The sequence below is a fragment of the Myodes glareolus genome, chromosome 25 (assembly GCF_982192425.1).
Source record: "Myodes glareolus chromosome 25, mMyoGla1.1, whole genome shotgun sequence".
Taxonomy (NCBI): Eukaryota; Metazoa; Chordata; class Mammalia; order Rodentia; family Cricetidae; genus Myodes; species Myodes glareolus.
Window position 1 is genome coordinate 4,247,751 of NC_142050.1, and position 20,167 is coordinate 4,267,917.

Sequence of the window (20,167 nt, forward strand, 5' to 3'; positions counted from 1 at the left end):
GTGTGTGTGTTGTTGTTGTGGTTGTTTGTTTGTTTGTTTGTTTTGAGCCCTTGTCTTGCACAGGATGACCACAGACTTATGACCCCTTACCTGACAGGCATGTACTACAGCGTCCAGCTTTTCTAATTTTCTGCTACTTTTAAGCATTGCTGGTTGCTTATTGAAGCATTTTGACAAAGTTTGAATAGTGTAGTCCTTGTGTTATCTTGTTAGTGTCTTGTTAACCATTTCATTTGTTCATTTGCATCGAGACTGTTCTTGCTCTTAGTACATGGTAGCTTTGAAATATGACCTAAGAATTGAATTCCTATTAGTATTAAATCTTCTACCTCCACAGGTTATTGGGGTTCCAAATATGTATACTAACAGTCTTCTGTGTGCTGTGGTTCCAATGCAGGCCATGTGAACCTTCACCTTCATGGTGCACAAGTCACCATGTCTCTGCCTCCCACAGCCTGGGTGAATAGCAAGGTTCACATTTTCTTGTAAGTCAAGCTTTGCAAAGACCAAGTTGTAACCTTAACTGACTGGGCCTGGAGTATAACACTGTCCTGTTATTGAAGTGCTGTTCTAAGTTGGAGGTTTGTAGCCACTTTGGGTGGGCAGAGGCAAGTTTCTTTTGTTGAAGAAAAAGGGTGGAAATTGAAGTTTTGCAGGAAGTCTCTGAGAAAGGCGAACTGACTCTTTGATGTGGGAGTCCTCTCTGTGTGCTGTGATTACCATTAATGAATAAAGAAACTGTCTTGGCCTGTTGATAGGGTGGAACTTAGGTAGGTGGAGAGGAATGGACTGAATGCTGGGAGAAAGAAGGGTGGAGTCAGGGAGACACTATGGAGCTGCTACCAGGGTCAGACATGCTGGAACTTTGCTGGTAAGTCACAACCTTGTGGTGATGCACAGATTAATGGAGGTGGTAAATTAAGATGTAAGAGTTAGCCAATAAGAAGCTAGAGCTAATGGGCCAAGCAATGATTTAATTAATGCAGTTTCTGTATTATTATTTCGGGGCAAGCAGCATTGTGGTGGTTTGGGTGAGAATTGCCCCTCTTGGTTCAAACATTCAAGCACTCTGTCCCCAGTTGGTGGCACTTGTTACTGAATTTATGGGGAGATGAGGCAGGACTTCATCAGGGGCAGGCTTTAGCAGTTTAAAGTCATACCCTACTTCAGTTTATTCTCTACTTCATGTTTATTTCTGCTTTTACTATACTGCCTGTTGCTTGCTGCCATGCAACCACTATGGTGGTTTGAACGGGAATGGCCCTCCTAGACTCATGTTTTTGAGTGCTTGGCCCATAGCAGGTAGCAGTATTAGAAGATGTGGTCTTATTGGTGGAAGTTCGTCACTGTGAAGGTTGGTTTTGGGGTCTCATATGCTCAAACTACACTGTTTGGCGCCACAGTCTCCTTCTGCTACATGCAGATCAAGATGTAGAACTCTTAGCTCTTTCTCCAGCACCATGTCTGACTACATACTGCCATGTTTCTTGTTCTGACAATAATGGACTAAACTAAAATTGCAAAGCAGTCCCAATTAAATGTTTCCTTCATAAGAACTTCCATGGCCATGGTGCTCTTCACAGCAATAGAAACCCTAACTAAGGCAGACACCAACATGAACTCTTATCTACCTGCAACCATAAGCCCAGATAATATTTATTTCGTAAGTTGCTTTTGGTCAGTGTTTTATCAGAGCAATAGAAAAGTAACTAATACAATATCAATAGTTCCTCCAGGGACAATGGTTTTCTTAGTCATAGGTTTTGAACATGTTTATAGTACCAGGCATTCTACAAAATGGTGCCCACATGTTCTGCAATGTACATCCACATAAAGCCTCAGAAAGCTTTAAAAACCAAAGGGTTTCCAGATTCAAAAAACAAGGGTCAATTGAAGTTTCTTGGTCACTGCATTTTTTTTTTTCAGATAAACTTTCTTTGCTGGTGGTGAGCAGATGGGTGACTCCTTAAAAAATGTCTTCCTGGTTTATGCTAGCAGCACAGATAAGTCTGGCTCTTTCCGGAGGTCCCGCACTTAAATGGGGTTTGTGAGCCGTGCTACTAGTTGCTTAATGGCAATATAGATCTGCTGCATCCCTGGAGCTGAGTCAGGAAGCATGGCTTGCAGAGGCAGTGATCATGCCTCTTCTATGTTGGACTAGGCAGAGCAAACTGTCAGGGCCTCAGAATTAGTCCTAGCTATGCCCACCTCACATTAAAAAAAACTGCTCCTGGTCAGCAAATGATTCCAGATATTCAATAAGACAGATTCAAACAGAAATAAACCTCTGAAAGGGTAATAATGTGTTTTTAAAAATGTATGTAGGCTTAGGAGAGAGAAGAAAAGGAGTATAGGCAGTTAAATAGTTTTAAAGAATAAAACAAAGTCTTTAAAAACACAATTAATATAAATTAATTGTAAAATTAATATAAAAGAGAACAGACAGTCATAGATTAAAGGAGTAAAGATAATAAATATTAAAAAGTAATAGAAAATACAAGCCACATAAAATGGAAAATACACAGACAGTCTGGATTATGCACATTATTTTACATATTTGAATTTTTTGAGTGCAGAGAGACATTTGATTCTGGGGACTGCTAAGCTAAACCAACATATGTATTTTAAAGGTATCTTGCTTTACAAAACTTGAATCTAAGGATATGTTGCTTTGGAAAAGAGGTTCTGCTTTTGTTTCCTCAGAAAATGAAAACCTGTGGATTCCATTCAGGCTAATGTGGTTTGAAAGAATAAGACCCCCTGAAAAGTCCCCATGAACCAAAAAATACTTCACCCAACAAAAAACAGGAAGGAGTTTGGAGAAAACTATGACAAAATTCCCAAAATAATTGTTTATAAATGTTTGTTTTCATTTAAAGGGGATACGATATAGAAATGAATACTTTGTATTGGTATGGATCTTGATCTACTGATACAAATTTAAGGTTGATTTTGTTACACTGTGTGTGTGTGTGTGTGTATGGTATTTTGCTCTATAGTTCATTTAAAAATGTAATGTATGATTAAAGATTCCAGATTAATAGTCATTTAAAATAGTCAAACTTCTCATTCTCTAGATATACAGAGATATATTTTAATTAGATAATCTTCAACACTTCAAAGACCTACAGAAAATCATATTTAAAATGTTTTAAGAACTTAGATTTTCCTCAATGGTGAGACATGTCGGCTTCTGGCAGCACTAATTACCTCAGAGAGGTTTATGGGCATTAAAGAAATATGTTATGGAATTTGCTTTCAATGTGACAAGACTGGCCATTTGGGCAAGACACTGCTCTTGCCTGGACCGCTTGGTGCTATGTTGTATGAACTGGACATGCAGGATCCACAGAAAAGTGACTGCTAAACTTTCCAAAAGATGGGATGGTCCTGCAGGGTTCCTGCTTCAAAGAGAAAACTGCCAGACATTCTGCAGGACATATGGGAAAGCAATTGATAAATTTTGCCATTACAAGGCAGAATAGATCTTCAAATTTCCTGCTTCATGGAAAAGTCTTCTAGACAATATAGGCTGAAGACGGATGTCCCAGTGTTACAAAAGAACTTTGGGTAACTGTCCAAGAAATAAGATGTCTCTGTCAATTCTAAAACTTTGGAAGTTGCTTACGATGTACTTCCTGTTTTCTTATATAATATTATATCCTTCTGGAGTCTTTGAAGAGTTAAAGACAGATAGTTATAGTTTTCCTTGGTTATGGTAAAGGATAAATTAGATATAAAACTTTAGATTCACAAAGATAGGATAGACGATAGAGTATTTTTCTTAATTTGATAAATGTAAATTGACTAAATATTATAACGATAATTCTTGCTTTAGAACTGCTTTGTTATATGTAATTTTACTATGTTAAAGTTAAAACCTTCCTTTTTGTTTAGACAGAAAAGGGAATATGATGTGGGATGTTCTTCTCTATATATATATACAATATATGTATGTTGCTTTTATGGGATAATGAATAAAGCTGTTTTAGCCAATGACTTAGTGGAGTAAAGCCAGGTGGTAAATCCAAACAGATATATATAGAGAGACTAGGCAGTCAAAGAGATGCTATGTAGCTGCCAAAGGAGGCAGATGCCTTGTAGCAGCTCAAGAAGCAAGAGGTAACAAACCACAAGCCTCGTGGTAAAATATAAATTAGTAGAAATGGTTTAATTTAAGATGTAAGAGCTAGCTAGAAAGATGCCTAAGTTATTGGTCAAACAATATAGTAATTAATATAGTTCCTGTGAGATTATTCATGTTTGAGCAGCTGGGAACAAAAGAGCAGTCTCCATCAACAAAAAACCTCCTATGGAGCAAGCTCCAAATAGAATCAAGGGAGCAACTTGTTACCTCCAAAATCAGACTTGCTACTATGGCACCAGTGTAGACATCTGGTCTGAAAGGTCTGTACTGTGGCAAGCAGGGTCCAGTGCTGGTAATACCACTGATGTCTTATCTCTCCTAGAAGCCTACATAGCATTTTCCAGCACTACAAAAGCTAGCCAGGTGGTAAAGAATTTCCTGATCCAGTTAAAGATTGTTTTCTCATTGTTTTGCAACCAAAGTGTGTGATGTCTTCAGTAACTGATCCTTACCAGATAATTACAATGGGAAACCAAGAACACTGTTTTGAGTGCTTCTGGAGCCTTTATGGCCATTAACTCATAGGGATGCATCCCATGTGTAACACTGAGATTTTCATTTAATAACTCATGTCTTCTGCAAATACCATTTTCTATGTATCATTAACAGAGATTTACTTCCATTCTGTGGGCTACCTCTTCACTCCATTGACTAATTCCTCGGCCATACCAACATTCTGTAGTTTCATGAAATCCTGTGTGTGGACTGCTGTTCTTATTTCCTATGTTACTCAAGTCTTAGAAGGTTCTTACCTGTGCCTATAAGTTGAAACATACTCTCAACGTTTTAGTGTATTAGATCTTATGCTGAGTGCCTTGACATATTTGAAATTAAATTTTATGTAGTTTGAGGGTAAGGATCTAGTTTTCTATTTCTGCATTTTGAAATCCAGACCCAAGAACCATTTGTTGAAAAATTTGTCAATTATAGAATTTTTTTTTACTTCTTTTTAAAGATCAGGTAATTATGTATTCTACAATACTCATTGGTGCCTCACCCAACTGCCATCAGAGAGTCATCATCCAGAAACTGATGAAGAGATTTGGAGAACAACAGCCTAACACAAGGTAGAGCAGAGGATCCCCACAGAAGAGGGGACGGAAATGAACAATTATAGAAGCCAGAAAGGTTGAGAACACCAGGAGATCACAGCCCACAAAATTACCTCAGCAGTGCTCCTAGGGACTCACAGAGACTGAAACAACAAACATGGATCCTGTAAAGTTCTATGATAGGTCCTTTACACATACTGTATGGTTGTGTAGCTTCGCGTTCTTGTGGCCCAACAATAGGAACAGGTGTATCTCTGTCTCTTTTACCTACTTTTGAGACTCTTTTTCTCCTATGATATTTGTGATATTAGGGTTTGTATCCAGTCTTATTGTATCTTGTTAGTTCATGCTCAGTGAATAGCAGTAGGAGAGCTGAACTTTTCTGAAGGAAAATGAGGAGGTGAGGATTTTGGGGTGAAGGGAAGTATTGTGGGTGTGCCTGGGCTGGGAGAAGTGGAGGGAGAACTGCAGTCTGGATATAATGTATAAGAGAAGAATATATTATATATATTCTTCATATTATATATAATATATTATATATATTCATTATGCATAATTATATATTTATTATATATTTATATATTTATTTATATATAAAATATATGTATTATATATTTATATTATAAATAAAATAATATAATAAATATCAGGCAATATAGTCCTGTAGACTTAATCAGAATCTTTTACTACCTCCCATTAATCTGTATGTCTGTATTTGTGTCAGTGTTACTCTGTCATTACTGTTATAGCTCTATTGTATAGCTTGAAAAAGGATGTCATATTATTGCCCACTGTCTTCTTCTTGCTTATTATTTCTTTGTCTATCCTTAGTCTTTAAATTTGAAATAGATTTTTTTTCTGTCTTTAAATAAAGGCCCTAAATTTTTATTGATATTGCCTTTAATCTATAGATTTTTTATAGGGTCATTATTTTCACAAGATTGATTCTTCTAATCCATGAACATGGGAGGCCTTTCCATCCTTTGGTTCTTCCTCAATTTATTTCCTTTCCTTTCTTCCTTCTTCCTTCTTTCCTCCTTTCTTTTCTCTCTTTCTTCTTTCCTTCCATCTCCCCCATCCTGTGTGCTTGTGTGTGCATGTGTGTGCATGTGTGTGCATGTGTGTGCATGTGTGTTCCAGTTTTCATTGTAGAAGACTTTTAGCTTTGTTGGTTAGGTTTGTTTCCAAGTATTTTGTGTGTCAGGGGTGCTGCTATGAAAAAGACATTTCTCTGATTTCGTTTTCAGTATGTTTGTCATTGGATTTAGGAAAGCTATTGGTTTTGTATATTAATTTTATATACCACTACTTTGCTGAAAGTATTGTTTTTTATCATCTATAAGTGATTTTGTTTTGAGTGTTTAGGGTCTTTTGTGTATAGAATCATCTGCTTAAAGGAATATTTTCCCTTCTTTGTCTTCTTTTTGTTTCCCTTTTATTTCATTTTCTTGTCATATTGTTGTCTTAGCTAAGACTTCTGTGTTGTATTTAATATGGGAGAAGACAGCAGAAACCTTTGGCTTCCTGATCTTAGTGGGAATGCTTTGAATTTTCCTTCCATTTAGCACTATGTTAACTCTAGATTTGTTACACACAACCTTTAGTACAGTGGGGAAAGCTTCCTTTCTCTCTAACCTACCCATGACCTTCAAAAGGAAAGGATGCTAGTTTTTGTCAAAAGGCCTTTACTGAGTTTGATGGGATGATTGTGTGGCTTCCATCTCAGAATATAATCATATGACAGATAATATTTGCTGATGTCTGTGGATGAACCATCTCTGCAGCTCTGGAATCTGAACCAACTTACCATGATAGAATGATATTAGCTTGTTGTGTTGAATAATCTTTTTGATAGGATCTTGAACTTGATTTGTTAGCATTTTATTGAGAAAATTTTAAAAGTTCTATTTGTTTATTATGTAATAGTGTTCTGCCTTCATGCGGTAAAAAAAAAACAATGACATCTTGAATTTTGTATGCAAGTGGATGGAAATAGAAAACACTACCCTGAGTGAGATATTCCAGACCCAAAAAGTTGAATATGGTATGTACTCACTCATAAGTAGATTCTAGTCATAAACAAAGGACATTGAGTCTATAATTCATGATCCTAGAGAAGCTAAATAAGAATGTGAACCCAAAGAAAATCATATATTTATCCTCCTGGATATTGGAAGTAGACAAGATCACCGGGCAAAAGTTGCGAGCAGAGGGGTGGGGGTGGAGGGAAGGGGAAATGGGGAGAGAGAAAGGAGAAGGGGAGAATTGGGGAGAGCTTGGGGAAATGGGATGGAAGAAGGGTGGACATGGAAGCAGGGAAGGAGATACCATAACTAAGGGAGCCATTTTAGGGTTGGTAAGAGACTTGGCTCTAGAGGGGCTCCCAGGTGTCCAAGGGGATTTCCCTTGCTAGGTCCCTGGGCAGCAGAGGAGAGGGTGCCTGAACTGGCCTTTTCCCATAGCCACACTGATGAATCTCTTGCATATCACCATAGAGCCTTCATCTGGCGATGGATGGAGATAGAGACAGAGACCCACCTTGGAGAACTGGACTGAGCTCCCAAGGCCCAGATGAAGAACGGAAGGAGGGAGAACATGAGCAAGGAAGTCAGGACTGCAAGGGGTGCGTCCACCCACGGAGATGGTGGGACTGATCTAATGGCAGCTCACCAAGACCAGCTGGACTGGGACTGAACGAACGAGCATATGATTGATCAAACTGGACTCTCTGAATGTGACTGACAATGAGGGCAGACTGAGAAGCCAATGATAATGATACTGGGTTTTGATTCTATTGCATGTACTGACTTTTTGGGAGCCTAGTTTGTTTGGATGCACACCTTCCTAGACCTGGATGGAAGGGGTAGGGGCTTGGATTTCCTACAGGGCAGGGCACCCTGATTTCTCTTAGGACTGTGGAGGGGCAGTGGGGGGGGTGGGGGGAGTGGGAGGGAAATGGGAAGATGGGAGGAGGTGGAAATTTTTAATAAATGAATAAAGAAAGAAAGAAAGAAAGAGAGAGAGAAAGAAAGAGAGAGAGAGAAATATGCTTGTCAAAACACCCAAATCAATATGCAAAGAAATTTCAACAAAAATATGTCTATCAGTTAGTATAGCATTTGAATAATTCTACCAGGATTATTTTTGTTTTACTTATATAAAAAAAGACTAAGAAATCAAATTAATGTAATGTTAGATTTTTAGAACAGACAAACAAAAACCCTGCCTAAATCCTCTTCTGGTCAAGAGAGTAGAATCTTTCCCAAAATACTTGTCCCTAATCACCAGGCAACTCATAAAAATACAACATCTTCTTTTCTTCTATCTCTCTTCTAATCATGTTTTCTTTAACACCTTGAGTTTCCCCAGTACTTTTGGGCTTCCTTGCTCTTTCCTGAAGCCCCCTTCCCTGCCGTTGGCTGCTTTGCTTCCATATGTCTGGTTCATGCTATCTTAGCCACCTGTCCTCCCAGCTCCTCCACTTCCTCTGGAGGAAGGAAGCTGCCTTGTTTTCAATAGTGTCGTTGTTTATTCCTTTTGTTTTTCTAGTAAAATTGTCTTTTCACTTCAGTTTGAGTCTATTAGTAAATTATTTTATTAATGAGACTAGGAAATCCAGAAGGTGCCTGATTTCTCCTGTATCAGTAATAGATTAAATGACTTGTGAGAAATCAACACTAACTTAATTTTTAGGAATAATTATGATTGACTTCGTAGACTACACAGCTTTAATTACACAAAAATCAATTAACAAGGAAAAGAAAATGGGTAAGAACCTAAAAAGAATGCAGGGAAAAGAGAACTAGCTTTTAAAATAACTTGTCAGCTCAGTTCAGTGCTCTGATGTGGGTCTCTGCCTTTGTTTCCATCAGTTGTTGGACAAAGGTTCAATGGTGATATTTAAGATAATCATCAGTCTGAATACTGGGCAAGATCAGTTCAGGCACCCTCTCCTCTATTGCTTAGGATCTTAGCTGGGGTCATCCTTATGGATTCCTGTAACATTTTCTAGATCCAGGAGGGAGAGCATGAGCAAGGAAGTCAAGACTATGAGGGGTTCGCCCACTGAGACAATGTGACTGAGCTAATGGGAGCTCACCATCTCCAACTGGACAGGGAATGAACGAGCATGGGATCAAACTAATCTTTCTGAATATTGTTGTCAGTGGAGCAGTGTAACATGAGGGGGCCTGTTTGTTGTGGGTTTTTCTGTCCTCCCACCAGGTCCCCACAATTGTTTAGTCCCAAAGTAAAATCACACAAGAGATCTCTATAAGTTATAATGCTGATTGGCCCATTAGGTCAGGCTACTTATTAGCTAACTCTCACATCTTGATTAACCCATTTTTCTGATCTATTTTAGCCATGTGGCTCAGTACCTTTTTCAGTGGGGCAGATCACATCCTGCTGCTCAGTGGTATGGGCAGGAGTGGGAGGAATCAACTTCCTCCTCCCAAAATTCTCCTGCTCGCCTTGCATCATTTCCACTTCCTGTCTGGTTTTCCCACCTATACCTCCTGCCTGGCCAATCAGTGTTTATTTAAAACATGATTGACAGAATACAGACAATTCTCCTGCACCACTTCCCCCTCTTTAAAAAAAAGGAAAATATCCATAGTCCATATTTTGGGAATGTGGGCGTAGTATTCCAGACTACTTCCAGCTGGTTGGGGGCGCTGATAATCTTATGGGGTCCTAAAGAAAAATTTAGAGTTATGATCAAGTCCTGACTGAAGTATTCTGTGAGTCTTGATCACCTCAAGCAGCATTTTTGAACCTGTTCTAGATGAAGAACTCAGACATCTGGGCCATCTGTTCCTACCGGAGATTGCTCAGGTGGTCTCCCTTGGTCAAAGATGATTTTTCTTAACTCTGAATAAATCCAGAGCCTCTCATTTTCTGTGGAAACAAAAGCAAAATCTCTTCTCCAAAGTAGCATACCTTTTGACTTCAATTTTGAAGCCAAAGTATTTTCAAAATACCTATCTTGGATTAATTCTGCAGCATTTATAAGCAAATACCTTTTAGCAGCTGTTGCTCCTTCCTCAGCATTCAAACGATTTAAAGAGAGCATAATAGCATATAGTATCAAGATTCTCTTTGTATTTTCCATCTTTACGTGACTTTATTTTAACCTCTATTTCTTTTATTTTTACTTTTAACTTTTGGTTTTTTGAGACAGGTTCTCTGTATATCTTTGTCCTGGAATTCCCTCTGAAAACCAGGCTATCCTTGAACTCACAGATATCTGTCTGTCTCTGCCTCCCCAGTGCTGGGATTAAAGGTGTGTACCAGCACACCCAACTATTCTCTTTCTTTATTTTTTATTTTAAGGCTTTAAACCTTTTTTTTTCTCCAAGCCTGCATATATTTTTAACAAACTGTAAACCATTTAGAGGTTTTCTTCCTCTTTGAATCTCTCTTTACTGTATATCTCTCTTTTTCTGATCACATGAGTCCTTAATTTGCTAAGGAATATGGAGATAACAACAGTCAAAAGCTCTTAAGGCGTTTCAAGGTCCTTGCCAGGAAGCAAGCTGCAACAGTGTTTCCATAGTCTTGACTGCCTGCTTGCAAGAGTCAGAGTTTTCCCTGGCCGGACAGCCTAGAAAGCCGGCATCTTAAAACAGCGCAGCTTTTTTCCTGCTATGACTGAAAACTGAAATGCTTTACTCCAGTCTTTCCCAAGCTTTCTCAGGCTTTCTGTGGATGCAGTTATCCATGTGGGCGCCATTCTGTAACATGATGGGCTGTTTGTTTGTTGGCGGTTTCTGTCCTGCTTGGCCCCCCAACTGTTTAGTCCCAGAGAAAAATCACACAAAGGACTCTGTAAGTTATAATGCTGATTGGCCCATTAGATCAGGCTACTTATTAGCTAACTCTCACATCTTGATTAACCCATTATTTTGATCTATTTTAGCCATGTGGCTCAGTACCTTTTTCAGTGGGACAGATCACATCCTGCTGCTTCAGTGGTCTGGGCAGGAGTGGGAGGAATCAACTTCCTCCTCCCCGGAATTCTCCTGCTCTCCTTGCATAGCAGACTGAGGGGCCAATGACAATGGCACTGGGATTTGTCTCTACTGCATGTACTGACTTTTGGGGATCCTATTCTCTTTGGTTGCATACCTTGCTCAACCTGGATATAATGGAGAGGGCCTTGGACTCCCCACAGGGCAGGGTGCCCTCTTAAGATGGGAGGGGTTTCAGGGGAGGGTATGTGGAGGAAGTGGGAGAAGGGGAGGAAGTAGGAATTTGGATTAGTATTTTTAAAGTAATAAAATAAAATTTAAAAAAGTCATTAGACAATAAAAAAATAAATAAAATGACTTGTCAGAAAGCTAAAGACAGTGGCATCTCTGTCTTTATGTAGGTAGTTGAAAATAAGATCATTCTGAAAGGCATTACAGGGTGATTTAAGTTGTCGTCAACCTAATCATTTATTTTAATAATTTCTATAATTACTATTACTTATAATTTATCATTAGAAGTAACATGGGCATACTTTTAACAAAAGAATAAATTAATTATGAAATATAAAGATTTAAATCATAATGGGAAGTAAGCTGCTCTTTTATTAGATGGATTCGATTTCTTATCTAGTAAATATTAGTGGAAGACAAAGTTTGTAGCAAAGAGACAAGCCACTATGATTGCTAAATGGACATGTGGTCACATTGCATTCTAAATGCGCATTCGTATATCCATAGATTAGTGTTATTCTCAGCTTCTGTCAGATAAGCTTCTTATTGTAGTGGTGATGATTAATGTGGAGACTCATAACTGACTGAAGTGCCAAGAGTCTGGGATGATAAGATGCTCAGCCCTAGTGAACCATCTGTATCACTTCTTCCAAAGCACAGGAAACATCCCAGAATGGAAGAGCCAGAGGATGGGAAGGTATGTTGCAAAAAGATACAGTATTAACATTTCTCTTTGGGAGTATTGGTGAATACCTTTAGTCCTACAACTAGGAAAGTCAAGGCAGTCAATTCTCTATAAACTAGAGGCTAGCCTGGCCTCCATAGCAAGTTCCAAGCTATCCAGAACTACATAGTGAGACCTTGTCTCAAATAGGTATTTATATATTTGTATGTGTATATGTACATATATATTTGCACACACATATATAGTCATTCAGATATCTTAAGTTATCCTCCTGCCATCTGGTTCTATTATTATTAACTTGGTCTAACAAATTGAAGCTGGAGTATAAAGTCATCTTCTACCACTGTTCCTAATAATTTTTTCTCTTATTTTAGCGCTACAGCTACATGTTATTCTTTTGGCCCTTTAAGGGGCAAGCCACACCCACTCCTGGCGACCCCTGACCTCTCCCTGCCATCTTGGATCATGTACTCTTACTGTCCTCTCTCTTGGCTTGTGCACACGTGTCTCTCTGTCCCTCTCTCTCTCTTTTCTTTTTCTCTCTCTTTTAAGTAATAAATGTTCAGCTTTATGTCTGCTTACTGTTTCTTGTAAGGATTCTACCCGCAGCCTGCTCACACCCGCTCACTGTATGATGGGACCAGCCTGCCCTGCCACAAGCCGCTCTCCTGGGAGCAGCTCGGGACCCACTGGTCTTGCAGCTGCTCTGCTCGCAAGCCCAGCTGATCTGTGGGGGATCTTCCGGCATTTTTTAAAGTATAAAATTGGTGCCAGAGTCGAGAAATTCGACCGCCCCAGATCTCCACCCGCAAGGCTGGGCTCTGGGCCCCAGTCAGGGGCCGGGACTCACAGCTCTGACTTTTGGGGACAGAATTGTAACCAAGGATCTCCTCAACAATGACCCACGAGTTCCATCTGCCTGGGCGCGGCCCCTCCAAACAACACCGGCTTCTAATCATGAATGTCCCCATTTCAGCCAGCTTAACTGCCCCTTTTAACCCAGGAATTGACCGTTGAGCTCCCAGAAACCCCCAGGTGTTTCTAGGGTTGGCGGGATTACCCCCAACTGTGGATTCCCGCTCGGTTGTTTCCTTTGCTGGCATTCCTTCCTCTGTTAAGCCCATGCCTGGGACAGCACGGCCGCGGCCAGCCCCCCAGCTCACCCGCACCTGGAGGTCTGGGGTCTCCAGCTCTTCCTCTTTCTCTCTTTTCACTCCTTTTCTTCCTTGTTTTCGTTGTGACCACTGCTACAGTGCGGCCCGCTGCTATGGTGTGGCCCAGCCTCTGGTTTCTGAGCAACCTGCCCAGATTCAGCTAGGCCCATAGCACCTCACATGTGGATCAGGAATGCCCGCCCACATGTCCTGGGTGTTCGTGCCATCTGCATCTTGCCTGAACGGGGAGCCGTTCTCATTGTAGGCTTGAGGTGCCACGGGTTTTTTTTTGTTTTTTTGTTTTTTTTTTTTTTTTTTTTGTGTGTGGGTGTTTTCACGACCTTGGCTATGGGGAACAAGCCATCCGAGCCGAAATTGTAACTTTTTTCCCACAACACGTGGCCGCCGCCATGTTGACTGTGGTCAGGTGACTTTATTGCCATCTTGGCAGAGGGCCAGGTGGGTCAGGTAACTTTATCGCCATCTTGGCTGAGAGCCAGGTCACGTGCCCAAGCTCTCCCATTCTTGTGCCTGCCTTCCCCCACCCCCATGTTCACTGAAATCCTCTCGTTAACTCTGTTACAGGTGTTTTGCACAGTGACATGCTTTTGATAGGACCCATCAAAAGCATGCACGTTGACCAATTCCTTTTTATTCTTTCTATATATAATAATTGTTAAGCTGTTACAGTATTTTTTCTTCCTTCTGCCTTTTTACAAATGTAAATCTTACCTGTTAAGAGCCAGTACAGTCAAGCTCAGACCCAACCTTCCAGACAGATTCTATACTGTATACCTAATATAAACAGCCCTCAACTGCTCAGAGATCTGGGGAATCTGATATTTAAATATTTAATTATTAAAAAACGTTTCATAACAAAAAGAGACAGGTTGGCTCCTAGCAGCAGCACTCTGTTTCCTCCAAGAAGACAGAAGACAAATGGGCACAGAACAACGTTCATCTGCAGTTGCAGAACAGCGTCCATCTGCAGTTCACTTAGAATGCCGAGCGCTGACCATTGGGTAAAACTGCCTTTCACCTAAGCTAAAGACCTCCAGACATTGGACGGACTCACTGGAATCCACAGCCTAGCTGCCTAGGTCAAGGTAGGCCTGTCTTCCTACAGATTTCTTAGCCCACAGGGTCTTCTGGAGCCTGACAGGCCCTGTGCTAAATAGCAAAGGTCAAATGCAACCTTCAGTGACCATGGAGGACCCAAAAGAGTAGTTCTGGGTGCCAACAAAATAAGTTCTTTGTCATTTTTTAATCAGTAACTCAAGTAAAATCTTATCCTTCTCAAAGATCTCTGACAGTTTGATAACTGAGAGGTTTTGCTAGGTTACCTCACCAAATAAAAAATACTTTTCATTATACAAAAATATGCCACAGTCATTATACAATATATATGTCTAAAACTTCTCTTTTTACAAACCCAAGGAGTTCTCGTGAGTTCCAGGGAGCCAAATTAAAGAACCTACCTTAGACAGGTACAAGGGACACCAGACATTTCCATGCCACAGACACCTGTCAGGAGCAGAGACCAGCTATGCCAGAAGGTTCCCAGCACACAGCCTTCTCAGGTTTCCCCCCACAAAGACAACGCCCACAAATCAGCTGGAAGCAGTCTTGAGAATTCACAGCCCCAATTCCATCAAACTGATGTCTAATCTCCTGCCTTTTTTATAAAAAGGATCTGGGAATGTTATTCTTTTGGCCCTTTAAGGGGTAAGCCACACCTACTCCCGGCGACCCCTGACCTCTCCCTGCCATCTTGGATCCCGTACTGTTACTGTCCTCTCTCTCTTGGCTTGTGCACACGTGTCTCTCTGTCTCTCTGTCCCTCTCTCTCTTTTTTTTCTCTTCTCTCTCTCTCTCTCCTTTAAGTAATAAATGTTCAGCTTTATGTCTATTTACTGTGTCTTACAAGGATTTTACCTGCTGCCTGCTCACACCCGCTCGCCGCATGGTGGGACCAGCCCACTCTGCTGCAAGCCGCTCCCCAGGACCGCCGCGCACAGCTTGGGACCCACTGGGCTCACAGCTGCTCTGTGAGGGATTTTCCAGCATTTTTTAAATATAAAACTACATATTTAGAATAAAAATTTTAGTTGTCAAACCTTACAAAGAGTAATTCTGGGGGTTGGAGAGATGGCTCAGTGATTAAGAGCACTAATTGCTCTTCCACAGGACCCGGGTTCAATTCCAGCACCCACATGGCAGCTCACAACTGTCTATAACTCAGTTTCAGGGGACCTGACCCCCATGGCAAAACACCGATGCATATAAAATAAAAACAACATAAAAAATTTTTAAAAAGAGTAATTCTGACAGGCTTTCAACATATCCATGGGTTTCATTTATTCCTTTCTTCATAGAAGTTTGTTCCTGAGTTTACTGAATGCTAACAACATGGCCTGGGCTAACAGGTACAATCTAATTACCTTAAAAAATTCTGATTTTTATTATTTGAACATAAATATGTGTGTTCTCACACTAGTAACGACTGATAAGCACCACTAGATAGCCTGTGGGTTGGAATTAATAAATAAAGGCGACAACTAAGAGCTGGTGAGCAAAGGATGCTCCTGTTCTCTAGAGAACAACACCACAAACACCTGCATATTCTGTAATTATTAATCAGCAAAATGCTCTTTCCCAGACCAGATCAGGGCAGCTTCAGTGCATTCAATGAAATGATCTGAAATTGAAATTTATCTTGAACACATTGCATTCTTTCCTGAAACTAAAGGTTGCCCTCTCTTAAATGTCAGCCCGTCTCTTCTAAAACCTTCCTCAAGTCCATTTGTTAATAGTTGACCTTTGTTTTTTGTGAGATGCATCAACAGTACATTGAAAGAATCTGGGTTCTCTTCATTTTGTTTTCCTTCTTTGAGAGCTAATTTCAATGACTGGTCTAAGAGGTCTCCATTGGAGCTGTGAAGATATTTTATGTGACCAATCTTGGTTTATAATGATTTCAATTTATATAAACTAGGGGAAGGTAAGACATTTTATGTTTATTGTCAGTGATAAGTTATTTTTCTCAATACTGAATCTAAATTAAATTCCACAAGAATTATATAAACCAGTTCTCAACTCAATTTACAACTAGGTAAATTTTAAATTATCTGTTATAGCAGAAAAATTAAAGGATAGAGTTTAGAAAAATATTAATGCTGGTGGAAAAGTATTTTAAAATATAACAGCACTTGATTTTTTGCATTACTTTATAAAAGTAACTTTAAACCTCATTTTTCAACCAATTTAATCACGTTATAATAAGAGTCATATTTTATTCTGAGTATACTTGGAGCTCAGCAAGCACAATAAGAGTGGAAGGGAATCTTCTTTACTGAGACAGTATGAATAGTTCCCCTGGAGTTGCAGGCTGCTGTTTTTTTCTCCTAGGGGAGATACTGAGGTGTCATAGTTCAGTAGGATGCTCGCAGTCTGGTTTAGGAAATATGAAGGGTGTTTTTCATGAAACACACACACATACACACGCACACACATGTATACACGTACACGTGTACATACATGCACCAATAACACACTAGAAATCTTCCTATGATAGTGTAATGGATGAGCTCACAAGTGTTAGCTTGTCTTCCAAGTCTTATGGCCTCATTCCTTTTATAAACCCAGTAACTGAGAAACATCTTTACAATAGAACAGCACAGTTTAGCCATTACATCAAGTTCCATTTATCCAGCTCCTGCCGTGCTCCAGGCTTCAGCAGATGAAATAAACCAAATTTAGTCCTGACTTTAGTTCTTTACAATGGTATTTTTTGTGGCAACAGCATAGGTTATTCTGATTTTCCCAGCAGTAGGTGTAAGTTGGAGAAGTTAACATCTCAGCCCTATACAGTTTCTTTCTAGAATACAACACACACTTACTGAACTACTGACTTCAGGGAGTGAGATTTGGACACATTACAAAATCACGTATATACTTGGATATGTATAGTATTATCACCAGGATGTGAACTTAGACCCACAACCAATGATGCCCAAATATCATGATTTTTAATGCCCAGTATGTCATATTAAACTTGGACTCAGGTTCTCACTGTGCCTTAGATGACAGAAAATCTAAAGTCAGTTATTACTGATACTCTCCCAGCCCAACCCTCAGGCAACACAAAGGTCCCTGAGCTTTTGGGGTGGTGGTTTAGGACCCTGTAATTGGATGTGCAGTGTGTCTTCCTCTCAACCTCAGGAGTTCCATTTGCATCTCAAGAGACTTGACCACAGGAGGGAAGAGAAAAATAGAGCAGGGCCTCAACTCACCAATTAACATCTCAATAAATTACCCAGCCACGTGCATTTTGTTTTTGTTTTTGAGGGAGGAAGATTGTCCATACCTTTTATTAGACCCTCAAAGCAGAGAGCAGCTGATTTGGTCCAGCAATGGATGGATGTCAAACCTCTGTGCTCCACAAAGCAAGAAGACATCCCATTTGCATTGCTTATAGCTCCTTTTCAGAGTGCTGACGCATCTATGAGCTTTGAGTGGCCTCATTATTTTTTTATTAAATTGGGTCAGGGTGGGGCTCCCATTCAACGCAAATGCAGATGGGGTCACCGTGAATGAACTGCAATATACACAATAGGTAATAAATTCTGGAAAATGAAATCTGTCATCAGACCACTTCTTCACTCGACAAAAAAAGCCAGGATGGGACCTAACATTAGAAATGCAGGCACAAAAAAAAAAAAAAAAAAAAGAAAGAAAGAAAAGAAAAGAAAAAAACCCTCCAAGATAAAGAGGCAGAATTGCATTCACTGAGGATAGAAAGCAGGAGGATGGCGGGGGCAGCAGTAGCAGTGGACAGTGGAGGAGGAGGATAAAGAAGGGGGGCATCTTTTATATATTAGACAGGAAAGGGCCTGATGCTCTTCACTCAAAAGTACATAAAAGTACTGAACTGAAGAACATTTCCGTAATGGAGGGAGCGTGTGTCCAGCCTGGTGCTTTCATAAATAAATGTGGATACCTGAATGGGAACATCATTATCAGACCCATCTTCAAGTACAGAGAGAGAGAGAGAAAGCTTTCAGGGGAGCAGGAAAAACACTCAGGTTAATGAAGAGAGCCTGCTCTAAGTCATAGCTGTCTTTTTAAGTGCTCAGGACAATGATTATTTTTAACTGGCATTTAATTTTGTACAGAATCCAATTGATCAGACCTAGAGCCACAATTAATCACTTGAATAAAAGCAGGCACAAATGGACTCTGATGGAAAGTAAGCAGATGCCCAAGTCCCATTTTGACTACTGCCATTGCAGTGAGCAACCTCCGCTTGCTGACTCCCGGTGCCTTTAGATGAGGCTGGAGGTCACTATTTAGGGTGCTTCAATTTAGTCTTTTATTACTCTCATTCCAGAGTTCTCTAATAGTTTGAAAGAATCAGAGCTCTTGGCATTTCAGTGTGTCATGCAATCTTGCTTCCTATCTCTTTTGTGCGCGGGGAAGAGGCTTTCACACTGTTTGTAGGTACACATGCACGTATATACATGAGTGTAGAGGTCAGAGTCCAGTCTCTGATGTCCCCCCAGCTCTTCAGGCATCATCCTTACTGTTTTGGAGATAGGGACTGTAATGGTGAAGATAAAGTGCTGAGGTGCAGTCCTCGAGGGGTAGTAACGTGCATCGGGCCATGAGGGGCAGCCAGACCCTCTACCCAAGGCCTCTGTGGGTCCCAGGTGGGTGGGAGGTGGCGGGTAAGAGACCTCAGTGGAATGGCGGGGCGGCAGGTCCCATGAGGAGCTGTGGCGGGTGAGAGACAAATAGACACCATGCAGACAAAGTGGGTATAGTTTATTTAGTGGGTTATGGAAGGAAAAGGGAAGGGAGGGAGGAAGGGAGAGAGGGGGGAAAAGGAGGAGAGGAGAAGAGGCGGCCACCACCTTTTCCAAAGAGAGATGGGGGGGAGAGGGAGAGAGAGAGAGATGGAGAGAGAGAGAGAGAGAAAGAGAGAGAGAGAGAGAGAGAGAGAGAGAGAGAGACAGAATCCCCTTGACTTGGTGGAAAGGAGTGGGCAGGGCTTGTCTCTTAAAGGGACAGGAAAGGCCATTACATTTCAATCTCTTTTTATAATAAAAACGCAGGAGGTCAGCACAACAGGGTAAAGGAATTGGGATAGCAGATTCTCAAGACTGCTCCTGCTTATTTGTGGGCATTACCTGGTGGGGGGGGGACCTGAGAAAGCTGGGTGCTAGTCACATCCTGGAATAGCTGATCTCTTTGCTCCCGTCTGTGTTTGTGGTATGGAAATGTTTGGTGTCTCAGACCTGTTTAGGGTACTGGCAGAACAGAGGACAGAGTTAAGTTTAAGAAAAAAATTTTAGGGCCAGGGAATTGAGAGGGGTGTATCTGACCTGTTTCAGGTGGATCCTTTAATTCAGCTCACTGGAACTCACAAGAATTTTGGGGGTTCGTGAAAACATAAGTTTTAAACAGCAGCATATTTATATCAGAATGACTATGACAGATAATTTTTCATAATGAAAAGTATCTTTAAGACTATGAAAGGCTGCGTGAGAGAGAATTTTGTTAACTTGTAGCTTATTGAAATTTGCTTGGTGAGCCTGTCCTTTTAACCTCTCAGCTGTCAGACTGTATCAGAGATCTTTGAGAAGGATAAAATTTTACTTCAGTTATTAATTAAAAATGACTGAGAACTTACTTGGTTGGCACCTAGAGCTACTCCTCAGGGCCCTCCATGGTCACTGAGGATCATATTTGCCTTTTGCTGTTTAGCACAGGGACTGCCAGGCTCCAGAAGATCCTATGAGCTAAGAAATCTATAGGAAGACAAGCCGACCTTGACCTAAGCAGCTAGGCAATTGATTATAGTGATTCTGTCTACTGTCTGAAAATCTTCAGTTTAGATAAAAGGCAGTTTTTCCCAGTGGTCAGAG